The sequence below is a fragment of the Symphalangus syndactylus genome, chromosome 9, assembly GCF_028878055.3.
Source record: "Symphalangus syndactylus isolate Jambi chromosome 9, NHGRI_mSymSyn1-v2.1_pri, whole genome shotgun sequence".
In the NCBI taxonomy this organism is placed as follows: Eukaryota; Metazoa; Chordata; class Mammalia; order Primates; family Hylobatidae; genus Symphalangus; species Symphalangus syndactylus.
In genome coordinates this window covers 1,298,500-1,307,112 of record NC_072431.2, presented here as the reverse complement: position 1 = coordinate 1,307,112, position 8,613 = coordinate 1,298,500, and the positions used below count along the sequence as shown (strand labels likewise).

Here is an 8,613-nt window from a genome sequence, read left to right as displayed (position 1 = left end):
TCTGTAGAAAATGCAACTGGACATTCGTAGCGCTAAGTGGGTAATAGTGGAAAAAAAAATATGTTCAAATATAAACTACACAGAAGCATTGTATGAAACTTCTTTCTGTTCTGTGCATTCAACTAACAGAGTTGAACCTTACTTTTGATTGAGCCATTCTGAAACACTCTTTCTGTAGAAACTGCAATTGGACATTCTGAGCGCTAGGAGGCCTATATTGGGAAAAAGAATGTCTACAAATAAAAACTACACAGAAGAATTGTGTGAAACTTCTTTCTGTTCTGTTTGTTCAACTAAAAGAGTTGAACCTTAGTTTTGATTGAGCCGTTCTGAAACACTCTTTCTGTAGAAAATGCAAGTGGAGATGCGGAGCGCTTAGAGTGTAATAGTGGAAAAAGGAATGTCTCCAAATATAAACTACACAGAATAATTCTGTGAAACTTCTTTCTGATCTGTGCATTCAGCTAACAGAATTAAACCATACTTTTGATTGAGCAGATCTGAACACTCTTTCTGTAGAAAATGCAACTGGACATTTGGAGCGCTAAGAGAGTAGTAGTGGAAAAAGGAATATATTCAAATATAAACTACACAGAGGCATTCTGTGAAAATTCTTTCTGATCTGAGCATTCAGCTAACAGAGTTAAACCATACTTTTGATTGAGCAGTTTTGAATCACTCTGTCTGTAGAAAATGCAACTGGACATTCGTAGCGCTAAGTGGGTAATAGTGGAAAAAATAATATGTTCAAATATAAACTACACAGAAGCATTGTATGAAACTACTTTCTGTTCTGTGCATTCAACTAACAGAGTTGAACCTTACTTTTGATTGAGCCTTTCTGAAACACTCTTTCTGTAGAAACTGCAATTGGACATTCTGAGCGCTAAGAGGCCTCTATTGGGAAAAATAATATCTTCAAATAAAAACTACACAGAAGCATTGTGTGAAACTAATTTCTGATATGTTCATTAAGCTAACAGAGTTAAACCATACTTTTGATTGCGCAGTTCTGAACACTCTTTCTGTAGAAAATGCAAGTGGACATTCGGATCGCTAAGAGGGTAATAGTGGAAAAAGGAATATATTCAAATATAAACTACACAGTAGCATTCTGTGAAAATTCTTTCTGTTCTGTGCATTCAACTAACAGAGTTGAACCTTACTTTTGATTGAGCCGTTCTGAAACACTCTTTCTGTAGAAACTGCAATTGGACATGCTAAGCGCTAAGAGGCCTACATTGGGAAAAAGAATATCTTCAAATAAAAACTACACAGATGCATTCTGTGAAACTTATTTCTGATCTGTAAATTCAGTTAACAGAGATAAAACATATTTTTGATTGAGCAGTTATGAAACACTCTTTTTGTAGAAAATGCAAGTGGAGATTCGGAGCGCTAAGAGGGTACTAGAGGAAAAAGGAATGTCTTCAAATATAAACTACACAGAATCATTCGGTGAAACTTCTTTCTGATCTGTGCATTCAGCTAACAGAGTTAAACCATACTTTTCATTGAGCAGATCTGAACACTCTTTCTGTAGAAAATGCAACTGGACATTTGGAGCGCTAAGAGCGTAGTAGTGGAAAAAGGAATATATTCAAATATAAACTACACAGAAGCATTCTGTGAAACTTCTTTCTGATCTGAGCATTCAGCTAACAGAGTTAAACCATACTTTTGATTGAGCAGTTTTGAAACACTCTGTCTGTAGAAAATGCAACTGGACATTCGTAGCGCTAAGTGGATAATAGTGGAAAAAAGAATATGTTCAAATATAAACTACACAGAAGCATTGTATGAAACTTCTTTCTGTTCTGTGCATTCAACTAACAGAGTTGAACCTTACTTTTGATTGAGCCGTTCTGAAACACTCTTTCTGTAGAAACTGCAATTGGACATTCTGAGCGCTAGGAGGCCTATATTGGGAAAAATAATGTCTACAAATAAAAACTACACAGAAGAATTGTGTGAAACTTCTTTCTGTACTGTTTGTTCAACTAAAAGAGTTGAACCTTAGTTTTGATTGAGCCGTTCTGAAACACTCTTTCTGTAGAAAATGCAAGTGGAGATTCGGAGAGCTAAGAGGGTAATAGTGGAAAAAGGAATGTCTCCAAATATAAACTACACAGAATCATTCGGTGAATCTTCTTTCTGATCTGTGCATTCAGCTAACAGAGTTAAACCATACTTTTGATTGAGCAGATCTGAACACTCTTTCTGTAGAAAATGCAACTGGACATTTGGAGCGCTAAGAGCGTAGTAGTGGAAAAAGGAATATATTCAAATATAAACTACACAGAAGCATTCTGTGAAACTTCTTTCTGATCTGAGCATTCAGCTAACAGAGTTAAACCATACTTTTGATTGAGCAGTTTTGAAACACTCTGTCTGTAGAAAATGCAACTGGACATTCGTAGCGCTAAGTGGGTAATAGTGGAAAAAAGAATATGTTCAAATATAAACTACACAGAAGCATTCTATGAACCTTCTTTCTGTTCTGTGCATTCAACTAACAGAGTTGAACCTTACTTTTGATTGAGTCGTTCTGAAACACTCTTTCTGTAGAAAGTGCAATTGGACATTCTGAGCGCTAGGAGGCCTATATTGGGAAAAAGAATGTCTACAAATAAAAACTACACAGAAGAATTTTGGGAAACTTCTTTCTCTTCTGTTTGTTCAACTAAAAGATTTGAACCTTAGTTTTGATTGAGCCGTTCTGAAACACTCTTTCTGTTCAAAATGCAAGTGGAGATTCGGCGCGCTTAGAGGGTAATAGTTGAAAAAGGAATGTCTCCAAATATAAACTACACAGAATCATACTGTGAAACTTCTTTCTGATCTGTGCATTCAGCTAACAGAATTAAACCATACTTTTGATTGAGCAGATGTGAACACTCTTTCTGTAGAAAATGCAACTGGACATTTGGAGCGCTAAGAGAGTAGTAGTGGAAAAAGGAATATATTCAAATATAAACTACACAGAAGCATTCTGTGAAATTTCTTTCTGATCTGAGCATTCAGCTAACAGAGTTAAACCATACTTTTGATTGAGCAGTTTTGAAACACTCTGTCTGTAGAAAATGCAACTGGACATTCGTAGCGCTAAGTGGGTAATAGTGGAAAAAAGAATATGTTCAAATATAAACTACACAGAAGCATTGTATGAAACTTCTTTCTGTTCTGTGCATTCAACTAACAGAGTTGAACCTTACTTTTGATTGAGCCGTTCTGAAACACTCTTTCTGTAGAAACTGCAATTGGACATTCTGAGCGCTAAGAGGCCTCTATTGGGAAAAATAATATCTTCAAATAAAAACTACACAGAAGCATTGTGTGAAACTTATTTCTGATATGTTCATTAAGCTAACAGAGTTAAACCATACTTTTGATTGCGCAGTTCTGAACACTCTTTCTGTAGAAAATGCAAGTGGACATTCGGAGCGCTAAGAGGGTAATAGTGGAAAAAGGAATATATTCAAATATAAACTACACAGTAGCATTCTGTGAAAATTCTTTCTGTTCTGTGCATTCAACTAACAGAGTTGAACCTTACTTTTGATTGAGCCGTTCTGAAACAGTCTTTCTGTAGAAACTGCAATTGGACATGATAAGCGCTAAGAGGCCTACATTGGGAAAAAGAATATCTTCAAATAAAAACTACACAGATGCATTCTGTGAAACTTATTTCTGATCTGTAAATTCAGTTAACAGAGATAAAACATATTTTTGATTGAGCAGTTATGAAACACTCTTTTTGTAGAAAATGCAAGTGGAGATTCGGAGCGCTAAGAGGGTAATAGTGGAAAAAGGAATGTCTTCAAATATAAACTACACAGAATCATTCGGTGAAACTTCCTTCAGATCTGTGCATTCAGCTAACAGAGTTAAACCATACTTTTGATTGAGCAGATCTGAACACTCTTTCTGTAGAAAATGCAACTGGACATTTGGAGCGCTAAGAGCGTAGTAGTGGAAAAAGGAATATATTCAAATATAAACTACACAGAAGCATTCTGTGAAACTTCTTTCTGATCTGAGCATTCAGCTAACAGAGGTAAACCATACTTTTGATTGAGCAGTTTTGAAACACTCTGTCTGTAGAAAATGCAACTGGACATTCGTAGCGCTAAGTGGGTAATAGTGGAAAAAAGAATATGTTCAAATATAAACTACACAGAAGCATTGTATGAAACTTCTTTCTGTTCTGTGCATTCAACTAACAGAGTTGAACATTACTTTTTTTTTTTTTTTTTTTTTTTTTTTTTTTTTTATTATACTTTAGGGTTTTAGGGTACATGTGCACAATGTGCAGGTTTGTTACATATGTATCCATGTGCCATGTTGATTTCCTGCACCCATTAATTCGTCATTTAGCATTAGGTGTATCTCCTAATGCTGTCCCTCCCCCCTCCCCCCACCCCACAACAGTCCCCGGAGCGTGATGTTCCCCTTCCTGTGTCCATGAGTTCTCATTGTTCAATTCCCACCTATGAGTGAGAACATGCGGTGTTTGGTTTTTTGTCCTTGCGATAGTTTACTGAGAATGATGTTTTCCAGTTTCATCCATCTCCCTACAAAGGACACGAACTCATCATTTTTTATGGCTGCATAGTATTCCATGGTCTATATGTGCCACATTTTCTTAATCCAGTCTATCGTTGTTGGACATTTGGGTTGGTTCCAACTCTTTGCTATTGTGAATAGTGCCGCAATAAACATACGTGTGCATGTGTCTTTATAGCAGCATGATTTATAGTCCTTTGGGTATATACCCAGTAATGGGATGGCTGGGTCAAATGGTATTTCTAGTTCGAGATCCCTGAGGAATCGCCACACTGACTTCCACAATGGTTGAACTAGTTTACAGTCCCACCAACAGTGTAAAAGTGTTCCTATTTCTCCACATCCTCTCCAGCACCTGTTGTTTCCTGATTTTTTAATGATGGCCATTCTAACTGGTGTGAGATGGTATCTCACTGTGGTTTTGATTTGCATTTCTCTGATGGCCAGTGATGAGGAGCATTTCTTCATGTGTTTTTTGGCTGCATAAATGTCTTCTTTTGAGAAGTGTCTGTTCATGTCCTCTGCCCACTTTTTGATGGGGTTGTTTGTTTTTTTCTTGTAAATTTGTTTGAGTTCATTGTAGATTCTGGATATTAGCCCTTTGTCAGATGAGTAGGTTGCAAAAATTTTCTCCCATTGTGTAGGTTGCCTGTTCACTCTGATGATAGTTTCTTTTGCTGTGCAGAAGCTCTTTAGTTTAATGAGATCCCATTTGTCGATTTTGGCTTTTGTTGCCATTGCTTTTGGTGTTTTAGACATGAAGTCCTTGCCCACGCCTATGTCCTGAATGGTATTGCCTAGGTTTTCTTGTAGGATTTTAATGGTTTTAGGTCTAACATATAAGTCTTTAATCCATCTTGAATTAATTTTGGTATAAGGTGTAAGGAAGGGATCCAGTTGCAGCTTTCTACATATGGCTAGCCAGTTTTCCCAGCACCATTTATTAAATAGGGAATCCTTTCCCCATTTCTTGTTTTTGTCAGGTTTGTCAAAGATCAGATAGTTGTAGCTATGCGGCATCATTTCTGAGGGCTCTGTTCTGTTCCATTGATCTATGTCTCTGTTGTGGTACCAGTACCATGCTGTTTTGGATACTATAGCCTTGTAGTATAGTTTAAAGTCAGGTAGCGTGATGCCTCCAGCTTTGTTCTTTTGGCTTAGGATTGAATTGGCGATGCGGGCTCTTTTTTGGTTCCATATGAACTTTAAAGTAGTTTTTTCCAATTCTGTGAAGAAAGTCATTGGTAGCTTGATGGGGATGGCGAGAACGACGGTATGAGTTTTCACTCATTTTGTTCAGCTTTTCCAAGGAATGTTTTTTTTGGAGGACTCATCATCGATCTGAACCTTACTTCTGATTGAGCCTTTCTGAAACACTCTTTCTGTAGAAACTGCAATTGGACATTCTGAGCGCTAAGAGGCCTCTATTGGGAAAAATAATATCTTCAAATAAAAACTACACAGAAGCATTGCGTGAAACTTATTTCTGATATGTTCATTAAGCTAACAGAGTTAAACCATACTTTTGATTGCGCAGTTCTGAACACTCTTTCTGTAGAAAATGCAAGTGGACATTCGGAGCGCTAAGAGGGTAATAGTGGAAAAAGGAATATATTCAAATATAAACTACACAGTAGCATTCTGTGAAAATTCTTTCTGTTCTGTGCATTCAACTAACAGAGTTGAACCTTACTTTTGATTGAGCCGTTCTGAAACAGTCTTTCTGTAGAAACTGCAATTGGACATGATAAGCGCTAAGAGGCCTACATTGGGAAAAAGAATATCTTCAAATAAAAACTACACAGATGCATTCTGTGAAACTTATTTCTGATCTGTAAATTCAGTTAACAGAGATAAAACATATTTTTGATTGAGCAGTTATGAAACACTCTTTTTGTAGAAAATGCAAGTGGAGATTCGGAGCGCTAAGAGGGTAATAGTGGAAAAAGGAATGTCTTCAAATATAAACTACACAGAATCATTCGGTGAAACTTCCTTCAGATCTGTGCATTCAGCTAACAGAGTTAAACCATACTTTTGATTGAGCAGATCTGAACACTCTTTCTGTAGAAAATGCAACTGGACATTTGGAGCGCTAAGAGCGTAGTAGTGGAAAAAGGAATATATTCAAATATAAACTACACAGAAGCATTCTGTGAAACTTCTTTCTGATCTGAGCATTCAGCTAACAGAGGTAAACCATACTTTTGATTGAGCAGTTTTGAAACACTCTGTCTGTAGAAAATGCAACTGGACATTCGTAGCGCTAAGTGGGTAATAGTGGAAAAAAGAATATGTTCAAATATAAACTACACAGAAGCATTGTATGAAACTTCTTTCTGTTCTGTGCATTCAACTAACAGAGTTGAACATTACTTTTTTTTTTTTTTTTTTTTTTTTTTTTTTTTTTTATTATACTTTAGGGTTTTAGGGTACATGTGCACAATGTGCAGGTTTGTTACATATGTATCCATGTGCCATGTTGATTTCCTGCACCCATTAATTCGTCATTTAGCATTAGGTGTATCTCCTAATGCTGTCCCTCCCCCCTCCCCCCACCCCACAACAGTCCCCGGAGCGTGATGTTCCCCTTCCTGTGTCCATGAGTTCTCATTGTTCAATTCCCACCTATGAGTGAGAACATGCGGTGTTTGGTTTTTTGTCCTTGCGATAGTTTACTGAGAATGATGTTTTCCAGTTTCATCCATCTCCCTACAAAGGACACGAACTCATCATTTTTTATGGCTGCATAGTATTCCATGGTCTATATGTGCCACATTTTCTTAATCCAGTCTATCGTTGTTGGACATTTGGGTTGGTTCCAACTCTTTGCTATTGTGAATAGTGCCGCAATAAACATACGTGTGCATGTGTCTTTATAGCAGCATGATTTATAGTCCTTTGGGTATATACCCAGTAATGGGATGGCTGGGTCAAATGGTATTTCTAGTTCGAGATCCCTGAGGAATCGCCACACTGACTTCCACAATGGTTGAACTAGTTTACAGTCCCACCAACAGTGTAAAAGTGTTCCTATTTCTCCACATCCTCTCCAGCACCTGTTGTTTCCTGATTTTTTAATGATGGCCATTCTAACTGGTGTGAGATGGTATCTCACTGTGGTTTTGATTTGCATTTCTCTGATGGCCAGTGATGAGGAGCATTTCTTCATGTGTTTTTTGGCTGCATAAATGTCTTCTTTTGAGAAGTGTCTGTTCATGTCCTCTGCCCACTTTTTGATGGGGTTGTTTGTTTTTTTCTTGTAAATTTGTTTGAGTTCATTGTAGATTCTGGATATTAGCCCTTTGTCAGATGAGTAGGTTGCAAAAATTTTCTCCCATTGTGTAGGTTGCCTGTTCACTCTGATGATAGTTTCTTTTGCTGTGCAGAAGCTCTTTAGTTTAATGAGATCCCATTTGTCGATTTTGGCTTTTGTTGCCATTGCTTTTGGTGTTTTAGACATGAAGTCCTTGCCCACGCCTATGTCCTGAATGGTATTGCCTAGGTTTTCTTGTAGGATTTTAATGGTTTTAGGTCTAACATATAAGTCTTTAATCCATCTTGAATTAATTTTGGTATAAGGTGTAAGGAAGGGATCCAGTTGCAGCTTTCTACATATGGCTAGCCAGTTTTCCCAGCACCATTTATTAAATAGGGAATCCTTTCCCCATTTCTTGTTTTTGTCAGGTTTGTCAAAGATCAGATAGTTGTAGCTATGCGGCATCATTTCTGAGGGCTCTGTTCTGTTCCATTGATCTATGTCTCTGTTGTGGTACCAGTACCATGCTGTTTTGGATACTATAGCCTTGTAGTATAGTTTAAAGTCAGGTAGCGTGATGCCTCCAGCTTTGTTCTTTTGGCTTAGGATTGAATTGGCGATGCGGGCTCTTTTTTGGTTCCATATGAACTTTAAAGTAGTTTTTTCCAATTCTGTGAAGAAAGTCATTGGTAGCTTGATGGGGATGGCGAGAACGACGGTATGAGTTTTCACTCATTTTGTTCAGCTTTTCCAAGGAATGTTTTTTTTGGAGGACTCATCATCGATCT

General features: G+C 37.3%; 2 pseudogenes; both read right to left on the bottom strand.

Moving 5' to 3' along the window:
• Positions 1 to 5,822: 5,822 nt before the first annotated feature.
• On the bottom strand, positions 5,823 to 5,909 carry LOC129490874 (uncharacterized; annotated as a pseudogene).
• A 2,617-nt stretch (positions 5,910 to 8,526) lies between these two features.
• LOC129490873 (uncharacterized) lies at positions 8,527 to 8,613 on the bottom strand (annotated as a pseudogene).